Genomic DNA, 20,270 nt, shown 5'->3' with positions numbered 1-20,270 from the left:
CTTTCCACAAACCTAACCCCTAATAATGCTGACCCTTTCTACTGCATATATTTTGAGTAGTTTTTTTTTTTTTTTTTTAAATGTGAAATGTTATTATGTACCATGGCTCCAAGCTAGTTTTATCCCAATTATGGTTAACCAAAGTCATCATAATTATTGTTTTTAAGTTAAAATAATGAGAGTTATTCCTCTTTTGGTAGAACAGTTTTTCATTAACTTATAACTAATATAATATTTAAAAATACATTACTATAATTTATTCATATACTTTATTATAAATGATACAGTAATACGTTTAGCCATATTTCATTTTGTCATATGGACCTTTTGTTCTTTTGCTTGTGTGTTGTAACCCTGATGAAGAGGGGATCATCAGAGCAAATGCATTGGCTATTTTATCCTACCCTATTATAAATCATTTATATTCTACTTGGACTCTATGATTACTGGTTTGTCACACCTATTACACTCTCCATTTCTGAAACAAATGCCAACCCTAACAGTAACTCGAAAGCCAAATAGAACACTATCTTAATGATGACCATAATGATAACCCTAATGCCAATCCTAATGCTTTTTTATTTACAAAACCATGTGATTACCATGTGAGCACGGATATGATAATCATCTCCTAACTTAATAACTTAAATTAGCCTATAAAGTATATCACTTAACCATAAACTTTCTAAGATCAAATTTAGCTGCCCCCCCCCGGCCTGACCACCAACATTTTCCATGACCCGCCCACTGGCTGTTCCACTGGCCATCCCACAGAATCCAACAGCCCCATATATTCAGCAAAAAGACAGCCCAATCCAGCAAAGAGCTGGCCCAATCCAGTGCAGACAGCCCCATATATTCAGCAAAAAGACATCCCAATCCAGCAAAGAGGTATCCCCATATAGCAAAAGGACAGCCCAATCCAGCAAAGAGACATCCCCATCCAGCAATAGGATACCCCATTAGGGATGAGCTTCGGTGTGTTCGCATACTCCATGTGCAGAGCTCGCCAGGAAGTCAGCGCAGCGCTGCGCTAATCACAGGCAGTAAGACATTGCCCGATCTTTGCAGCCGCGCATTGGGGCAATGTCTCACTGCCTGTGATTAGCACAGCCGACTTTCTGGCGGGCTCTGCACAAGGAGTAAGCAAACATGCCGGAGCTCATCCTTAATCCCCATATTTTCAACAAGGACATCCCAACCTAGAAAAGAGACAGCTTAACCCAGCAGAGACATCCCCATATATACAGCAAAAAAACAAACATCCTAATCCAGCAAGAAAAACATCCCCATGTAGCAAGAGACATCCCCATATAGCAAAGTGACAGTCCAATCCAGATAGGAAACATCCCCATCCAGAAAAGGGATAGCCCAATCCAACTAAGATAGTCACAGCCCAGTCCAACAGACAGTCACAGCACAGGCCCACATCCAGAAACATTGTCAATTTATCAAAAATATACAGTGGGGCAAAAAAGTATTTAGTCAGCCACCAATTGTACAAGTTCTCCCACTTAAAAAAGATGAGAGAGGCCTGCAATTGTCATCATAGCTATACCTCAACTATCAGAGACAAAATGTGGAAACAAATCCAGACAATCACATTGTCTGATTTTTGAAAGAATTTATTTGCAAATTATGGTGGAAAATAAGTATTTGGTCACCTACAAACAATCAAGATTTCTGTCTCTCACAGACCTGTATCTTCTTCTTTAAGAGGCTCCTCTGCCCTCCACTCATTATCTGTATTAATGGCACCTGTTTGAACTTGTTAACAGTATAAAAGACACCTGTCCACAACCTCAAACAGTCACACTCCAAACTGCACTATGGTGAAGACCAAAGAGCTGTCGAAGGACACCAGAAACAAAATTGTAGACCTGCACCAGGATGGGAAGACTGATCAGCAATAGGCAAGCTTGGTGTGAAGAAACTGTGGGAGCAATAATTAGAAAATGGAAGACGTACAAACCACTGATAATCTCCCTCGATCTAAGGCTCCATGCAAGATCTCACCCAGTGGTGTCAAAATGATCACAAGAATGGTGAGAAAAAATCCCAGAACCACACGGGAGGGGGGGGTCGGACCTAGTGAATGACTTGCAGAGAACTGGGACCAATGTAACAAAGGCTACCATCAGTAACACACTACGCCACCAGGGACTCAGATCCTGCAGTGCCAGACGTGTCCCCCTGCTTAAGCCAGTACACGTCCAGGCCCGTCTGAGGTTTTCTAGAGAGCATTTGGATGATCCAGAAGAGGATTGGGAGAATGTCATATGGTCAGATGAAACCAAAGTAGAACTGTTTGGTAGAAACACAACTCGTCGTGTTTTGAGGAGAGAGAATACTGAGTTGCAACCAAAGAACACCATACCTACTGTAAAGCAAGGGTGTGGCAACATCATGCTTTGGGCTGTTTCTCTGCAAAGGTAACAGAACGACTGATCCGTGTACATGAAAGAATGAATGGGGCCATATATTGAGAGATTTTGAGTGCAAACCTCCTCCCATTAGCAAAAGCATTGAAGATGAAACGTGGCTGGGTCTTTCAGCATGACAATGATCCCAAACACACAACCCAGGCAACGAAGGAGTGGCTCCGTAAGAAGCATTTCAAGGTCCTGGAGTGGCCTAGCCAGCCTCCAGATCTCAACCCCATAGAAAACCATTGGAGGGAGTTGAAAGACCGTGTTGCCCAGCGACAGCCCCAAAACATCACTGCTCTAGAGGAGATCTGCATGGAGGAATGGGCCAACATACCAGCAACAGTGTGTGACAACCTTGTGAAGTCTTACAGAAAACGTTTGACCTCTGTCATTGCCAACAAAAGGATATATAAAAGTATTAAGATGAACTTTTGATATTGACAAAATGCTTATTTTTCACCATAATTTGCAAATAAATTCTTTCAAAAATCAGACAATGTGATTGTCTGGATTTGTTTCCACATTTTTCTCATAGTTGAGGTCTACCTATGATGACAATTACAGGCCTCTCTCATCTTTTTAAGTGGGAGAACTTGCACAGTTGGTGGTTGACTAAATACTTTTTTGCCCCACTGTATATTTTTGATAAATGTTTCTGAATGTGGGCCTGTGCTGTGACTGTCTCTTTGTTGGATTGGGCTATCCCTTTTCTGGATAGGGATGTTTCCTTGCTGGATTCGGCTATCACTTTGCTATATGGGGATGTCTCCAGCATCCAGCCTACCAGGAGAGGCGAAGTGCAGATGATATTACTCCCCCTTCCCCCTCTATCAGGCTGCGGCTGGAGCAAAGCAAGCTTAACTGGCTTATTCCATGTGCGCCCTGCTAAAACAATAGTACACAGAAAGTGCTTCTTCACTGACGCCATTCTGGCACGTTCCGCCAGAAAAAAATCCCTGGTGTTACAGTAAGATAACTGGTTGGTTTGGGGGCCTGAGCCCGTACCAACGAGTTGTACTTGATACTGAACAGCTGCAGCAACTCATTTTGCTCTTTTTATTTATTAATAATCTTTTTTCACAAGTCAGCAGGCCAGTCATGTGATGCATCGGGTATTCATCTTTGGCTCTCATCTAGCTTGTGGCTGTCCTCTACTGGTCTCCACTGCTCTGTGCATGAATACACTATGAATGAAGGGCAAAGTGTGCACACTATGTGGGCACACTATGTGGGCACACTATGAATGAAGGGCAAAGTGTGCACATTATATGGGCACACTATGAATGAAGGGCAAAGTGTGCACACTATGTGGGCACACTATGAATGAAGGGCGCCCCTTTAGGGGGCAGGGCCATGAACCTCATTCAGTGTTCATAGTATGTTCTTAGTCTTCAGAAAACAAGTTTTAGCGGGAAAACACTAAAGGGAATACTCACTTAAGCCTATTATGTTCAGACTCGTTGTATTGCCATGGGCAATGCCTCAGTTCATTAACAAACCTCTTGAAGTTATTCGTTTTAACTCTATTTGGAAAGAAGAAAAAAAAAGGAACCAGTTACCCTTATACAACACTTGTAACGTTTAGAGGAACTCAAAGAGTCAAAAATATTTTAAAAGTTTATATTATATCAGGCATACTTTTCCAATCTTGTGAGCATTAGGGACAAGGTCCTGTGGCACCCAAGGCAATGATTCCCTACAAGCACTTTAATATATTGCTACAAGAAAAAAAAAATGCCAATAAAAATAGTAAAAAAAAGAAAGAAATAAATAAAAAAGAGCTCATTAAAAATGTAGCTACAAGTAGATATTTTAAGGTTAAAAATATATATATATTAAACCCCAAAATGAAAAAATTACCATATTGCAGCTTATCAGTTCTTAAATGTGGTGGTTGCATTTGTTTTCTTTTTTAAGGCTTTTTAACTTGTTGATTCTGCCAGTAAATTTGCTGTTTTTAAATTTCCTTTAACCACTTCAGCCCCGGACAATTTGGCTGGCCGAAGACCAGAGCACTTTTTGCGATTCGGCACTGCTTCGCTTTAACTGAAAATTGTGCGGTCGTGTGACGTGGCTCCCAAACAAAATTGATCTGCTGTTTTCCCCCACAAATAGAGCTTTCTTTTGGTGGCATTTGATCACCTCTGCGTTTTTTTTTTTTTTGCGCTATAAACAAAAAAACAGCGACAATTTTGAAAAAAAAAAAAAAAACACAATATTTTTTACTTTTTGCTATAATAAATATCCCCAAAAAATATCTAAAAAATGTTTCTCATTTTAGGCTGATATATATTATTCTACATATTTCTAGTAAAAAAGAAAAAAAAAACGCAATAAGGGTATATTCATTGGTTTGCGCAAAGGTTTACAATATAGGGGATAGTTTTATGGCTTTTTTTATTATACAATTTTTTTAAAAGTAGTAATGGCAGCCATATGCGATTTTTATCTGGACTTCGACATTTTTCACACATTTTGACACATTTTTGGGACCATTGGCAATTTTACAGCGATAAATGCTATAAAATTGCATTGATTACTGTAAAAATGTCACTGGCGGGGCGTGGCCTGGACCGGCATGGCGTGAGGAGCGTTGTGAGTGAGCTCCGCTGGATTGCTATCCGTTTACTATTATCCTGAGGCTATTTCTCGCTCTTATTTAAGCTATTGCGGAACCCTGAATATCCCGGGCACGCAGAGGACATGTCTCCCTCTAAAGCGAAGCTGGAAGCGGCGGCTAAACTGGCTAAATTCCGCCACGAGGAGAAGGGCAATATGGCCGCTGATGGTGCGTCTCCCCCCTCCTCCTCTGCCGCGCCTGACCCTGATGCTCGAGTTCTGGAAGCCATCCTGGACTGCAAGAGTGCTCTCATGGGGAAAATAGAGGAGGTAAAGGTGGACGTTTCTCTCCTCCGGCAAGATGTGCAGAAGCTGCGGGACCGGGTGACTGAGACGGAGACCCGAATTAGCCGTGTGGAGGACGACCTGCCCCCGCTTCAGACGATTACTGAGCGCCTGCAACACCAGCTTTCCACGGTCCTGGCGAAGCAAGACGATATGGAGAACCGCTTGCGACGGTGTAATCTACGCTTTGTTGGCCTACCTGAGGGCGTGGAGGGCAACGATCCTCCCGCATTTCTTGAACAGTTGCTGACCTCCTCCTTTGGCCGTGGGGAGTTTTCCTCATCCTTTGCGGTGGAAAGGGCCCATCGCATGCCCGCAAAGCCTCCCCCGCAGGGGGCTCCCCCCAGGACTTTCATTGCGAAATTTTTAAACTTTCGGGACAGGGATGCTGTCCTGCGCCTGACGCGACTGAAGGGCAATATCCCCTACCACAACACCGAGATCAAGGTTTTCCCGGATTTCTCGGCGGAGGTTCAAAAGAAGAGAGCGCTCTTCGCTGAAGCTAAGCGCCAGCTGCGCATACATCACTACTCTTATGCCATGCTTTTTCCAGCCCGTCTCCGGGTCGCGGGAGAGGACAGGGCTCACTTTTTTGATACCCCGGAGGCGGTGTTCGGCTGGCTGGAGAACAGAGCGGCACCGCAGCGGGAGGCAGCTTAGACCTTCGTGCTGCTATCGGATGTCGGGCCGATCTGTTTGATGGGGACATAGAGGTATGAGGCGAACTAGATCCTGCTTCTCGGACTGCATGTGCTCCTTGGCAAGGTACTGTACTTTCTCGCCGCCCCGTTGAACGCGGTGGCATGATGACCTGGTCCGGACGCTTTTTTGCTGACAGTCTGGAGATCTCCTCACCCCGGATCCCATCCCAAACTCCTGATGTCCTTCCCCGATTCTCTCTCTCCTGAGCCCCTTCTCCCCCCTGGCCCCCCCTCCCCGCCCTTTACCGTCTCCTTATTGCTAAAGCCGCTACTTTCCAGGCTTAATTGTGTTCCTGCCTAAGATGTTCCACCATTTGTTTGCCTACTGACTGATTTCTGTCTTTCCAGCGGACTCTGAGCTATTATGGTACCCCGGACGGTCGCGGGTCGTTGGCCTGCATATTGCACTCCGCGGCCTTTTGACCATCCGCGGATGCACCCGGTGACCATGCTCCTCACGGTGTTGCTCGATCTTCAGAGTATAACCGTCACATTAGGTTTATGTTCTAATGGGGCCTACCCAGGGTCCCGTGAGCCGCAGGTTTGCGGGCTCGAGTTTCAAGTTTGGTTTCCCCGGACCAGGCGGTGTCGGGCCCTGGCTTTGGCCTTTTGGTCGGGCCGGGGTCGCGCCGCACGGCCCGGTGTATGTTATTTTGTATTTCTATTAATGTTTAGTTTCTTAAGCTCTCTATGGTGGTATGGGCTGTGCCAATATATAAGAATTGCATGTTGGTCGGTGTATCTTTGTGACAGTGGGATGGGTATCCTGTTGGTTTCCTTCTGTGTTGTGGGTGGCGGGTGGGGGTGCTGGTTCTTCCATTCTAGCATATCTAAGAGATCTCTGTAATGGGTAGTTTGAAATGTCTCACTTGGAATGTTAGGGGGATTAGGGCGAAGCAGAAGCGCAGTGCAGTCCTGACCTATCTCAAAGCTCAAAAAGCAGACATAGTGGTTCTGGTGGAGACTCATCTTACTGGCCACCTGCTGCTGACGCTTAAAAAACCATGGGTGGGCTGGGTATACCAGGCCCCGTTCTCTACTAACTCCAGGGGTGTAGCGGTCCTGGTGTCCAAGTCCGTGCAATTTTTACTTATCCTGCTTAAATCTGATCCTGAGGGGAGGTTTCTATTTTTACATGCCCGAATTAATGGTAAGGAACTTCTTCTTTTAGCTATTTATATCCCTCCCCCTTTTCAGTTTACTGTACTAAATGAGGGCTTGGCGTTTATGTCCCAATTCCCTACTGTCCCGGCGGTATGGCTGGGGGATTTCAACAATGTCGCACGTAGAGATCTAGACAGGCTTGTGTTGACTCCCCCACCCGCGCTGTCACCGGGGCTTACTAGGTTTGGCAGGTTTTTCCTGGAGCTTGCTCTGGTGGACACCTGGCGACATAGTTTCCCCACGGGCAAACAATACTCCTGTTTTTCGGCGTCGCATTCCACTATGTCTCGGATTGATTTTATTTTTATTTCACGCCCTCTTCTCCCCTATTTGGGGGAAGTGGGGTTTAACCCGCGCGTGCTCTCGGATCACGCCCCGTACTGGGTCGTGCTGCGCCTCCCGGGCCCTCCACAATCCTATTCCTGGAAATTGAATCCTTTCTGGTTGGGGGTGACCCCCGGATTGGAGGACGCGGGGTCGGAATGGGAACTGTTTTTCGATATGAACCGCGGTACGGCCCCTTTTACGCTGGTATGGGACTCGTTCAAGGCACATGCTCGGCTGTACATGGCCCGCCAAATTTCGCAATATCGCCGATCGTCTGCCGAGGCGTTGCTTCAGGCGGAACACCAACTGTCTGTTGCTGAGCAGGAGTTTGTTGGAGACCCTTCCCCGAGTAAGGCTGATTTTCTAAAGCTACAATCTAGAGTGGTGAATGGCTTGCATATAGAGCGGGCGGAGAGGAATATATTCCATATCAAGCAAAGGGTGTATGAATGTGGGGAGCGGGCTGGTCGCCTGCTGGCCTACTTGGCGCACATGGACCAGCGGCCCCCCACGGTAGTCTCCCTACGTGGCTCTGATGGAGTGCTGATTTCTGACCCCGACGCGGTAGCTGAGGAGTTTAGAGCATTTTATGCATCACTATACCTCTCGACGGCCTCTAACGCTGGGGACGGGGTGGACGGGCTTCTCGAGAATCTTGACCTACCCTCGCTTACGCTAGCTCAGATAGCGCTCCTGGAGGCCCCTATTACCACCGAGGAAATCGCGGAGGCGATGTCCTCGCTAAATTTGTCCAAAGCTCCTGGTTCGGATGGGCTCCCCCTTGAATTTTATCTAAAATATACTGATTTCCTGACTCCTAGGCTACATGAACTGTTTTCTCATATATTTGAGTCGGAATCTCTCCCTCCCTCAATGCGTGAGGCTTATATAGTCCTCATCCCCAAACCTGGGAAGAATTTGGAATTCCCTGAGTCCTATAGGCCTATTTCCCTACTTCAGCTAGACATCAAGATCCTGGCCAAGGTCCTGGCTATCCGTCTGAATGCGGTTATCCTGGACCTGATCCATCCAGACCAGACGGGGTTCATGCCGTCCAAAAATACGGCTTATAATTTGCGAAGGCTCCACATGAACCTGGTGGGGGCTAGAGCGGTGATTTCTTTGGACGCAGCCAAAGCGTTCGATTCAGTGGAGTGGAGGTATTTGTGGAGCTGTTTACAGCGCTTTGGCTTCGGACCCCGTTTTATTAAATGGATACGCCTCCTGTATAGCGGCCCTTGTGCCAGGATCTTGGTTAATGGGCGGGTGTCGTCCCCCTTCCCTCTCTCTCGGGGTACTAGGCAGGGCTGCCCCCTATCCCCATTGCTATATGCTATAGCGGTGGAGCCGCTGGCGGCGGCTCTCAGGGGGCACCCTGATATCCGGGGGCTTGAGTGTGACAGCCTGGAGGAGAGGATTAGCCTGTATGCAGATGATATGCTATTGTATCTGGCGGATACAGGCCCCTCCCTCCGGGCGGCTCTTGAGACGATCCAGTTGTTTAGAGCACACTCGGGGCTTAAAATTAACTGGGAGAAATCCCAAATTTTGCCCGTGGATCTGGGTGTCCCCTCCGAAGTTGAGGCTTCTGCCCCCCTCCTGCGGGTAAGTACGATAAAATATTTAGGTGTCTATGTCACCAGATCCCCCGGGGACTACATTAGGCTAAACATAGATCCCTTGGTAGCTTCCATGAAGGTCAAAATTAAGGCGTGGGCCAAGCTTCCTCTGGGTGTTCTGGGTCGAATAAACCTAGTAAAAATGGTTATTTTACCGGGGTTTTTATACGCATTTTGGCACTCCCCTGTTTATTTACCCCTGCGGCTGTTTAAATCCATAGAAGCCTTGCTAAATTCCTTTGTTTGGGGCTCGCAGCGACACAAATTATCGTGGCAAGTGTTGAAGTGCCCTGGGGATCTGGGAGGGGCGGCCCTGCCGGACTTCGCCCTGTATTACCTGGCGGCCCAGGTGTCCCACTTTTTCCACCTGGACAAACAGGACAGGGATAGGTATTTAGCATTTATTTGCCCCAGGCGTGGACACTTGATCACCCATCCCTTCCAAATGCTCTTTAAAGCCTGCGCCTCGGCGGACATCCGGGGACGTCGCAGAGGACTCCTTTATGCACATTGCAGGATTTGGGAGGTGGTGGGTAGGAAGCTGGCTTTTCCTGAGACCCACTCCCACACCCCACTTTGGGATAACCCCGGCTTGGGTGAATTGCGCCTGCTTCCGGGATACTCGGTCTGGCTCACGCATGGGATTAGATTTCTCTCCGACTTATACCGAGATCGGGTGCTGAAATCGTTTCAAGAACTTAAGGAGGAATTTGCGCTCCCGAACTCCATGCTCTACAGGTACCTCCAGCTTCGCCATGCTCTTCAGGCACAATTTGGGCAGTCCCCACCTGGGGTGGAGAGCCTGGCGGTGGTGGATGTGCTCTTGGGGCAGGACCCACGTAAACTGATCTCTAGCGTATACAATCTTTTGACTCGACCCCCGGCGATTGTACTGTCAGAGGCCCTTAGGGGGAGGTGGTTGGAAGATGTTGGGGGACTTGAGGTTGATGAATGGGAAGATGCCCTGGATGCTGGTAAAAAGGTCTCACCTAGACTCTCGGACCGGTTCACCCACCTGAATATTCTACATAGAACGTACTTGACCCCGATGCGCATTGCTAAATATAAACCAGCTTACAGCCCCCTCTGCCCCAGGTGTGGTAGCCTACAAAGCACCTTTTTTCATATCCTGTGGTCTTGCCCGGTGATTCAATGTTTCTGGTCTCAAATTGTCAGATTTATCCACGACAAGATGGGATCACCTCTGACACTATGCCCCAAACAGTGCCTTTTGGGGGTTTTCCCTGATCCAGACTCGGACAAGTACCACAAGATATTTTTACATGAATCTTTATTTATGGCTAGGTTACTGGTGGCGAGAAAATGGCTAAAAGTCCAGCCCCCCACGTTTCAGGAATGGGTGGCTGCGATCAATCAGGTACTCCCGTACAAGAAAGAACTATATGCCCATAGGGGTTGTCACTCTAAGTATGCTAAAGTCTGGGACACATGGTTGAATGAAGCCGCCACTTGCGATGAGCTTCCCTCACAAGGGCTAGGTGACCCTGCGTAATTGGACCGAAGAGGGTCGGCACTGCACTGCGCAATGAGAATATTGCACTGGTGAAACCTATGATCCCCTGATGTAATGTCCCCTTGGATTCGCCTTATGGACCCGTTCCCCCTGCTGCTTATGTATACTTTCGTTTCTGTTTTTATGCGTTTCTTTCAGTATCTTGCTCCTATTGATGTATTGGGGACCTGCGCGCCCCCCTTACCACACAGAATGCATTTCTTCTAAGTTTCCCACTGTCGCGATCTTTGTATTGACCAATGTCTGTACAGTTTCTTTTTTGTATGTTACATTCTCAATAAACCACCACGTTGTTTGTAAAAAAAAAAATGTCACTGGCAGTGAAGGGGTTAACCACTAGGGGGCAGTGAAGGGGTTACGTGTGTCCTGGGGAGTGATTCTAACTGAAGGTGGATGAGGACTATGCAGGGAAGCTAACAGATCGCTGTTCATACTCTGTTTGAACAGACAATCTGTCTGTTCTCCCCTCAGAGAAACGGAAACTGTGTTTACACACACACAGATCCCAATTTTCCGTGTGCCCCAAGTGATCACGGGAGCCCGGTGATGGCGACTGCCGGGCACTCGCCTCGGCCGCCTCTGGTGGCACACACGCGCCCCCCTAGTGGCCATCGATGTTACTGACGTAACATGATGGCGATTTGCGCAGCCGAGCCATGTAGCCGCAGTAAAACTGCGGCAGCTGGTCGGCATGTGGTCAACAGAACACGCTGTCCAGGAAAATGGGCAGTTAGAGGGTTGAGGCAAACCATTCATCTTTGGTTTGGGCGGCACAGTGGTGTAGTGGTTAGCACTCTCACCTAGCAGTAAGAAGGGTTGCTGGTTCAAATCCCAACCCACGACGCTACCTACCTGGAGTTTGCATGTTCTCCCTGTGCCTACATGGGTTTCCTCCGGGTACTCCGTTTTCCTCCCACAATCCAAAGACATGCAGGTAGGTTAATTTGCTTCTGTCCAAAAATTGGTCCTGGTATATGAATGGGGACCTTGGATTGTGGGCTCCTTGAGGGTAGGGACTGATGCGAGTGTGCAATGTACAGGGACAATTGTAGACACTCACTCAGGTTGAACTGAATGGACTGGTGTCTTTATTCAACCTTACTAACTATGAACTATCTTAGGCAGAGTCGCTGATAATGATCAGTTTTTATTTAAGTAAAACCTTTATCCCAAAAGGAAAAAAAAAAAACATGTTGCTGTAACTGCTGCAAAAGTATTTGCTGGAGTTCAGCGTTAAAGTATATGTGAACGCTCACCTTGTAAAACAACCCATTCCATTTAAAATAGAAATGAAAGGCAGAACATGTAAAAAAAAAAAAGGAAAATTGTATACTCACCTTTCCGTAATTTTCCTTTCCTGGTGCATCTTCATTGCAGCATACATATGTACGCCCCCCACAACCTGACAGGACTGGTTAACTATTAATCAAAGACAGACCCGGCTTACAGCATTCTCTGTAACTCTCACCATTTGGGTGGGCATCTGTATGCTGCCATGAAGATGCACCAGGAAAGGAAAATTACGGAAAGGTGGAATATATAATTTTCCATTTTCCTGGCGCATCATGGCAGCATACATATGGGGACTAACTCGCCATACGGGAGGGTGCAAGAAAATTTTATAATCATCAGTAGCATAAGTATGCACCATAAATTTTCCAATTTTTCTGTCGCAGGCCGGATTCAAATATTAAAGTGTAATGAAGGTGTCCTGGGAGGACCATATTGTCGACTTTCAAATACCTCAGGAGACTCAGCGCTGAGCTGTCCACAGAGCTGGCACTGCCCTAGTTAAATGTGCTCTGAAGACCTCCAAAAACAGGAAAGCCCTGAAGAGTAGGCTCTTTTAAATGTTTTAACAATCTAGGAGGTGACTGAGCATGTTGATGCTGACTGGCCCTGCCTTAGGCCACGCTGGAGCCAAGGACATATTTCAGCTTTCCTGAATGAAAAGGTAGCTGCCAAGCAGGCCACCAGCGTTAGCTCAACAACCAGGGAATGTGGTTCTCTCACTCAACCAAGAAAGATGGCAAATTTACTTCCTGGTTAAATTGGAAGGAGAAAGACACCCCATGGATAAAATCAGTCTGGAGATTTAGGACTATTCTGTTCTGTCTGGGTATAATGTTAAGTGAGGCTCCTTGAGTACAAAGCCTGCAGTTCTGACATCCTTCACTGAGGTTGTAGCAACCAGAATACGGTCTTTAGGGTTTGCAGAGTGTAGTCAGTTCAGTAGGATAGAAATTAGGCCTTGATAGAAATGTGGACCATAAGCAAGTTCCACATAGGGAACAATGGTTTCCTGTGAGGCCTATAACTTCATGTAATCCTTTAACCACTTGCTTACTGGGCACTTAAACCCCCCTCAGTCCCAGACCAATTTTCAGCTTTCAGCACTGATGCACTTTGAATGACAATTGCGCGGGCATACAACACTGTACCCAAATGAAATTTTTATCATTTTTTTCCCACAAATAGAGCTTTCTTTTGGTGGTATTTAGTTACAGCTGGGAGTTTTATTTTTTGCTAAACAAACAAAAAAAGATGCAAAAAAATAAATAAAAATAAAATCATATTTTAATAGTTTGTTATAAAATTTTGCAAACGGGTCATTTTTCTCCTTCATTGAAGTGCGCTGATTAGGCGGCACTGATAGGCTGCATTGGTGGGCACTGATGGGCTGCATTGGTGGGCACTGATGGGCTGCACTGGTGGGCACTGATAGGCATAGTTAAGGCGGCACTAATAGGCACAGATAAGGCGGCACTGATGGGCACAGATAAGGCGGCACTGATGGGCAAAGATGGGCACAGATAAGATGGCACGGATGGGTGGCACGGATAAGTGGCACGGGTGGGTGGCACGGATGGGTGGCACGGATGGGCACTGATAGGTACCACTGATAGATGGGACTGATGGGCACTGATAGGTGGCACTGATAGGTGGCTCTGCTGGGCACTGATGGGCGGCACTGATGGGCGGCACTGGGGTGCAGCACCTTTGAGGCAGATTGTGGGCACTGTGGGTGGCACTGCTGGGTGGCACTGTGGGTGGCACTGACGGGGGGCACTTTTATTCAGGATGGCACTGCAGGGGGCAGGTGGGCACTGGCAGGGGGCAGGTGGTCGCTTGTATTGCTGGCCGTGATCGGGACTGATGTCCCGATCACGGCCGCCGGTGATCGGCTTTTTTTTTTTCTCCTCGCGCTGTCAGCGCGAGGAGGAATACTAGCCGATTACCGACTCCGTTATGTCACCTGATCAGCTGTCATTGGCTGACAGCTGATCACGTGATAAGGGGTTGGGATCGACCCCTTGCACGGATCGGTGATCAGGCGAGTCTCATGGACTCGCCGATCACAGAGCGCGCCGCATGTGCCCCTCAGGGGGCGCGCAGGCCGCTCGTACATGGGACTACGTCTATTGACGTCGTCCCGGAAAAGGAGATCCGCGCTGTAGCCGTCATTTGGCTATAGCGCGGATCTCAAGTGGTTAAAGGATTGCATCACTAAAGGGTTAAGGACTAATTGACCTCTGCAGTGTAGACAAAGCTGAACTTTGAGCTTTAAACATATTTGAAGCTAGTCCCTTGTTCAGCCCCAGTTGTAAGAACTGTGGAACCTTGGCTGGTTTAGGTGATAAAGGACTCCAGGCTTTGCTGTGTGAGATCTGCATAATTTTCCCATATTCTTAGGTAAATCTTATTCATGAAGACCTCTCTGGAGTGACACAACATAGGCACTACCTTTACTGAGCATAATTGACCTGGTAGCCACTGCCTCTCAACTTCCATGCCATCAAAAGTAATCTCTTGGAGCTGGATGGCAAAACTGTCCATGAGAGAGCAAATCCGTCATCACTGGAAGCGGCAGTGGCGATTCAATGCTTAAGAGTAGGAGAGAGAGACACTAGAGCCTCCTAAGCCAAAAACTGTATATTTGCAATTATTGATACAGGAAGCTCCACTGACAGTCTAAGGATTCTACCCTTCCACTGTTGTCTAGGCATAATGCAAATCTTGCTCCTCTTGCTAAAAGGGAGTGAAAGACAGAAGTGCTTTGAACATTACTCAGTTCAAGAAAATGTAATACTATTCCTCATAAGCTTAACATCCCATGACCTTAACCACTTAACGACCGCCGCATGCCATTGTACGTCATCACAATGGCATGTACAGGCACAAGCACGTACATGTACGTGCTTGCCTTCCAGCGGGTGGGGGGGTCCGATCAGACCCCCTCCCGCTGGATGCGGCGGTCCGGTTCGCTTCAGGAGCGATCCGGGATGAGGGGATGGCCGTTGGTTTCTGGCCATCCCCTCTCGATCGCTCCTGGCGAATGAGAAGCTTCCTCCCACTGTGTATTGTATACACAGGCAGGGAGGAAGTGATGTCATTCTCCTCGGGGCGGTCTTATTGACCGGACTACGAGGAGAGGACACAGTAAGTCTGCACCAAACACTACACTGACACTAACTAACACACAGGCACACAAACCCCCCCCCCCCCGATCACCCACCCCGATCGCCCCCCCCCAGTCACAGTGTCACTGTCACAGTGTCACTGATTGCAGTGATCATTTATTTACTGCATTCAGTGTCAGTTGTAAAAGTAAAAAGTGTCAGGGCAGTTAGTGTTAGGTCCAGGGTAGCCCCCTACCACCCCTCAATAAAGATTTAACCCCCAATTGCCCTTAGAGTTAACCCTTTCACCCCCTTTTGCCAGTGTCACTAAGCAATCGTTTTTCTGATCGCTGCATTAGTGTCACTGGTGCCGCTAAGTAGCTAGTTATTTTTTTAGGTGCACTGCCAGGTTTTTATAGCGCTAGGTACCCCGATATACTACCCAATAACGGTTTTAACCCCCTGATTGCCCCTAGTTAACCCTTTCACCAGCGAACACCGTATAAGTGTCACTGGTAACGCTGGTTAGCCAGTTATTTAGGTTCCCCGTCAGGTTTTTATATAGCGCCAGGGACCCCCATATACTACCTAATAAAAATTTGAACCCCCTGATTGCCCCTAGTTAACCCTTTCACCAGTGATCACCGTATAAGTGTTACGGGGGACTCTGGTTAGTTCGTTTGCTTTTTATAGCAGCAGGGCACCCACCATTTATTACCCAATAAAGGTTTACCCCCCTGATCACCCGGCGGGTGATATCAATTAGGTTTTAGGGTCAGGGTCTGAGTCGCCCCAGACAGCGCTAGGCTGGTGCCAGTACCGCTAACACCCATGCGCAAAGCATAAACCTCCCGTAGTGGTATAGAATCTGAACAGATCAATATCTGATCTGATCAGATCTATACTAGCGTCCCCAGCAGTTTAGGGTTCCAAAAAAAATGCATTGTTAGCGGGATCAGCCCAGATACCTGCTAGCACCTGCGTTTTGCCCCTCCGCCCAGCCCACCCAAGTGCAGTATCGATCGATCACTGTCACTTACAAAACACTAAACACATAACTGCAGCTATTGCAGAGTCAGGCCTGATCCCTGCGATCGCTAACAGTTTTTTTTGGTAGCGTTTTATATTTAAACCCTGAAGGCAGTGATTGGTTTTCGGGGTGCTGTACGCAGCTAGACTCCCAAAAAGTCCCACATATGTGGTATCCCCGTACTCAGGAGAAGCAGCAGAATATATTTTGGGGTGCAATTCCACATACAACTATGGCATGCGTGAGCAATATATCATTTAGTGACAACTTTTTGTAAAAAAAATTTTTTTTTTTTTTTTTTTGTGTCATTATTCAATCACTTGGGACAAAAAAAAAAAATATTCAGTGGGCTCAACATGCCCCTCAGCAATTTCCTTGGGGTGTCTACTTTCCAAAATGGGGTCATTTGGGGGGGAGGGGGGTTTGTACTGCCCTGCCATTTTAGCACCTCAAGAAATGAGATAGGCAGTCATAAATTAAAAGCTGTGTAAATTCCAGAAAGTGTACTCTAGTTTGTAGACGCTATAACTTTTGCACAAACCAATAAATATACGCTTATTGACATTTTTTTTACTAAAGACATGTGGCTGAATACATTTTGCCCTAAATTTATGACTAAAATTTAGTTTATTCGATTTTTCTTATAACAAAAAGTAGACAATATCTTTTTTTCTCAAAATTTTCGGTCTTTTTCCATTTATATCGCAAAAAATAAAAATCGCAGAGGCAATCAAATACCATCAAAAGAAAGCTCTATTTGTGGGAAGAAAAGGACGCAAATTTCGTTTGGGTACAACATTGAATGACCGCGCAATTACCAGTTAAAGCAGTGCAGTGCGAAATTGTAAAAAGACCTCTGGTCCTTAGGTTGAAAATTGGTCCGGGGCTGAAGTGGTTAAGCAGCCTGGTCTTTGAAATGAGACCCCGAACCTTTCTAGCTGGGGTCTGATGTGATAATGTTCCATCTGAAAACAATTGGTCAGTTACGAAGAACCAAGGATACTCCGGCACTATTCTGCTTGAAGAGACTTCACTCCCAATGCACCTTTGGCTTTCTCTGTCAGAGAATGGAAATTCCCTCGTGTAAGTTCTACTGATTTTTTTTTCCTGTCGCTATTGCAGACAGTAAGACCTTTGTGAATGCCCTGGGTGAGATGTACAGACCGAAGGGGACAAGTAGGTGTCTGATAAACATACAGGAGAATCCAGCCTCCCAGATTTATGAATAATATAATTGATTGGAGGTTTTCCATCTTGCACAACTCTAACTTCCTGTGCTGCGTGTCAAATTTTTTATTTTTTTATTGTGCACTGGGCACAGATTACCTGTTTTTTTTTTTTTTTTTTGATCCAGCTACAAACTGGAACAGAATTTTTTACTTTTCCATCAACTCTGGTAGCCTTGCTGACTGGAAGAGATTGAAAGGGGATGTTATATGTCGTTATGCTCATTGAATTATGCCCCTGCATGGGTGAGTTTGTCATGTTATACTGTTTCGATAAAAAATGATTGTACCAGAAAGGCGGACCTCCCTTAAACTTCCACCAATGTCACGCCAATATAGCTGATATGAGCCATTGATCCTGAAGGTTTTCCCACCAGGTGTGTGTGTGTGTGTGTGTGTGTGTGTAAAGCTTCGCACAGGCACCCCCTGGATTAGTGCACCCTTAAAAAGGGACTTCTTCTGTACTCCTAGGACAGGAGCCTTAGATATTTAAGGCTTCAATAATGAAGAATGGGTACTTCTCCAGTTAGTTTACTAATCTCTTCCACGCCTGTAGGATTGTGCCTCCTGGTGTCTACTTGGGAGTCACCACCTTTATGCTGGACCTTTGAATTTTCTGTTTTTTTGTCAGATGATATTCGCCCTGACCCTCTAATGGTCACCCTTGAGATGGCTGTATCCCGTCTACTCCCGAATAGATTGGATCTGTGTTCTGGTGTCTTGCACTCTTTTTTTTTTGCGGGATCCACCAACCATGGCTTCAGCCATAATGCACTCCTTGCAGTGACCGTGGGAAAAAAAAAAATCGCTCTTGAAAAACATCAATTGACGTCTGACACATCCACCACAGAGTATGCCACCAATTTCAGCTCTTACAAAGCTGTTACCACCTTGTCTATTCACTTCTTCCAGATGGGCTTAATTAAAAGGTTACTCCACTGTTTTAATCTGCAGGGCTACAATTTTCCTGTTTGTATGACTGGTTCACCGATCTTCCTAGAAGTCTGCGTCAAGACAAAAGTCTGATTCTTTGGCATCCACTGCAATAAAAAAAAATTTTTTGATAAGATACTCCCAATAGGTAATCACATCTAAAGGGATGCAGACCCTGCCACTTTCCCAGCTGGTTGACAATTAAGAAACCACTACCATTAGACTCATTCAGCACATGGGCTGGTTATTGCTGATGTGCCAGTACCTGTAAATGCTACAGTATGTAGGAACATTTCAAATCTAGATCTAATTTTCAGACTAGAGCCTCCTTGAATGTGACATGTCTTGCCAGCTACATTCTTGATGCATCAATCATTGGAGGAGACTGCAGCAGGTTGACCTCTAGCTTTTTCAGGGTATATAGTTTTGACAGCCTGTTTATGAGGGCATTTTCCTCTGACCCCTTCAATTGTTCCTGGATTAACTCTTCCAGTTGTTCTGTGAAGGAAATTAGTACTTTTTAACCTTGTGGAGAGTTTCCTCCACTTCAACCCAGGCAATTGCATCCTTAGCTGCCCTTGCAGAAAAAATCTCTATTGGGCAATCTTCAAAGCTTGTGCAAGTTTTCCTATTTGGACACCACCTACTGGTTCTGGCTAGAAGCGCTAGGCAATTTATGCACTGTAGCTCGTCAAGCAAAGACTTCCCACCACGAATGCAGCAACCATTAGGGCTAGTAATCTGTGGCATTTGTAAACGGGGAGCAAACAAAATGAGAGGTGATGGTGATGACATTGATCAATCTTGCCTTTATGTCTGCACTTTGAATGGTGACTATTCTGGCTTTAGCAGGCTCTCTTCATCTTGAGGTCCTTGCAGTGGTAGTTCTGGTTGGAGGTGCTAGGCAATTTATGCACTGTCAAGCAATGACTTTCCACCACGAATGCAGCGACCATTAGGGCTGATAATCGGTGGTGTTTGTAAACAGGGAGCAAACAAAACGAGAGGTGAGATGATGACATTGATCAATGTTGCCTGTATGTCTGCGCTTTGAACAGTGACTGTTTTGGCTTTTAGCAGGTTCTCTTCATCTTGAGGTCCTTGCACGGCTGTATAGTGCGTGTTCATTTGACACACTAGCTTGGCAGGCAATGACTTTCCACAACAAATGTGATAATTTGTGATGTTTGTAAACAGGGAGCAATGATAATGAGGGGTGAGGCGATGAGATTTAATCAACATTGCCTCGATGTCTGTTCTTAGATGGGGACTTGACCATCAGAAGGCTCCCTCCATCTTGTAGTCCTTACAGGACTATAGATATTGGCTCTCTTTTTCTCAATCTTCACTACTTACCTAATCCCTATACCTTAAAGGCAATCAGTGGTCTGACTGGACAGCGTTTCCCATAGAAACAGAGCAAAGCAGCAGATTGAAATGAAAAATCGAATAATGCTAAGTCTCCACTATTGCGACCTGAAAGTCCCACGGCTTTGCCAAAAATGTGATGCGACTCGGAGCAATGCCTGTTATACTCCCAAGGTCCATGAACACAGACATGAACGGACTCTTTGGAAACCATGGAGTACGGCCCGTCATGCAAATTTGCAACAACAAATCACACTAGTGGAAACCAAGCCCTAACACAGTGATCCCAGAGCAAGCATTGAAAAGGAGATAGGGAAAAACACAGTTAAAAGCCATAAAAAGGGAAACATACCTGCAAACAATTACCACATAAGCATGCAGCATGTATGAGTAGAGAGCTCCACCATTTGTTGCCAAAAAATGCCATAAAAACATTTAGAACTCACATTTGCCACTAGTGATGATATCAGTGCCTGAGCCTGTTTAGATCACCAACATGGAAAGCTCTAGCCAGGAAACACAGAGGCCGTATCACTTCCTGTCTGTCATGCTCAGAGTATACTTGCACTGTTGCAGCCATCTTGGAAATGGCAAACGGCCATAACACAGAGAAAGAAGTAAAAGGCATATGGAAA

General features: G+C 46.3%; 1 pseudogene across 1 annotated transcript in view; it reads right to left on the bottom strand.

The window, feature by feature from the left end:
• LOC143961325 (alpha-2,8-sialyltransferase 8E-like) overlaps nucleotides 1-20,270 on the bottom strand; it is a 147,372-nt pseudogene that overhangs the window by 7,497 nt on the left and 119,605 nt on the right. The window contains exon 4 of the transcript XR_013270445.1: nucleotides 3,866-3,952. The product of XR_013270445.1 is annotated as an alpha-2,8-sialyltransferase 8E-like (transcript). The remainder of the gene's footprint in view (nucleotides 1-3,865; nucleotides 3,953-20,270) is intronic.

Source organism: Lithobates pipiens, unplaced genomic scaffold (genome assembly GCF_037356315.1).
Source record: "Lithobates pipiens isolate NorthernLeopardFrog02 unplaced genomic scaffold, aLitPip1_a1.2 Scaffold_8, whole genome shotgun sequence".
Taxonomy (NCBI): domain Eukaryota; kingdom Metazoa; phylum Chordata; class Amphibia; order Anura; family Ranidae; genus Lithobates; species Lithobates pipiens.
This window is presented reverse-complemented; position numbering and strand designations above follow the sequence as displayed.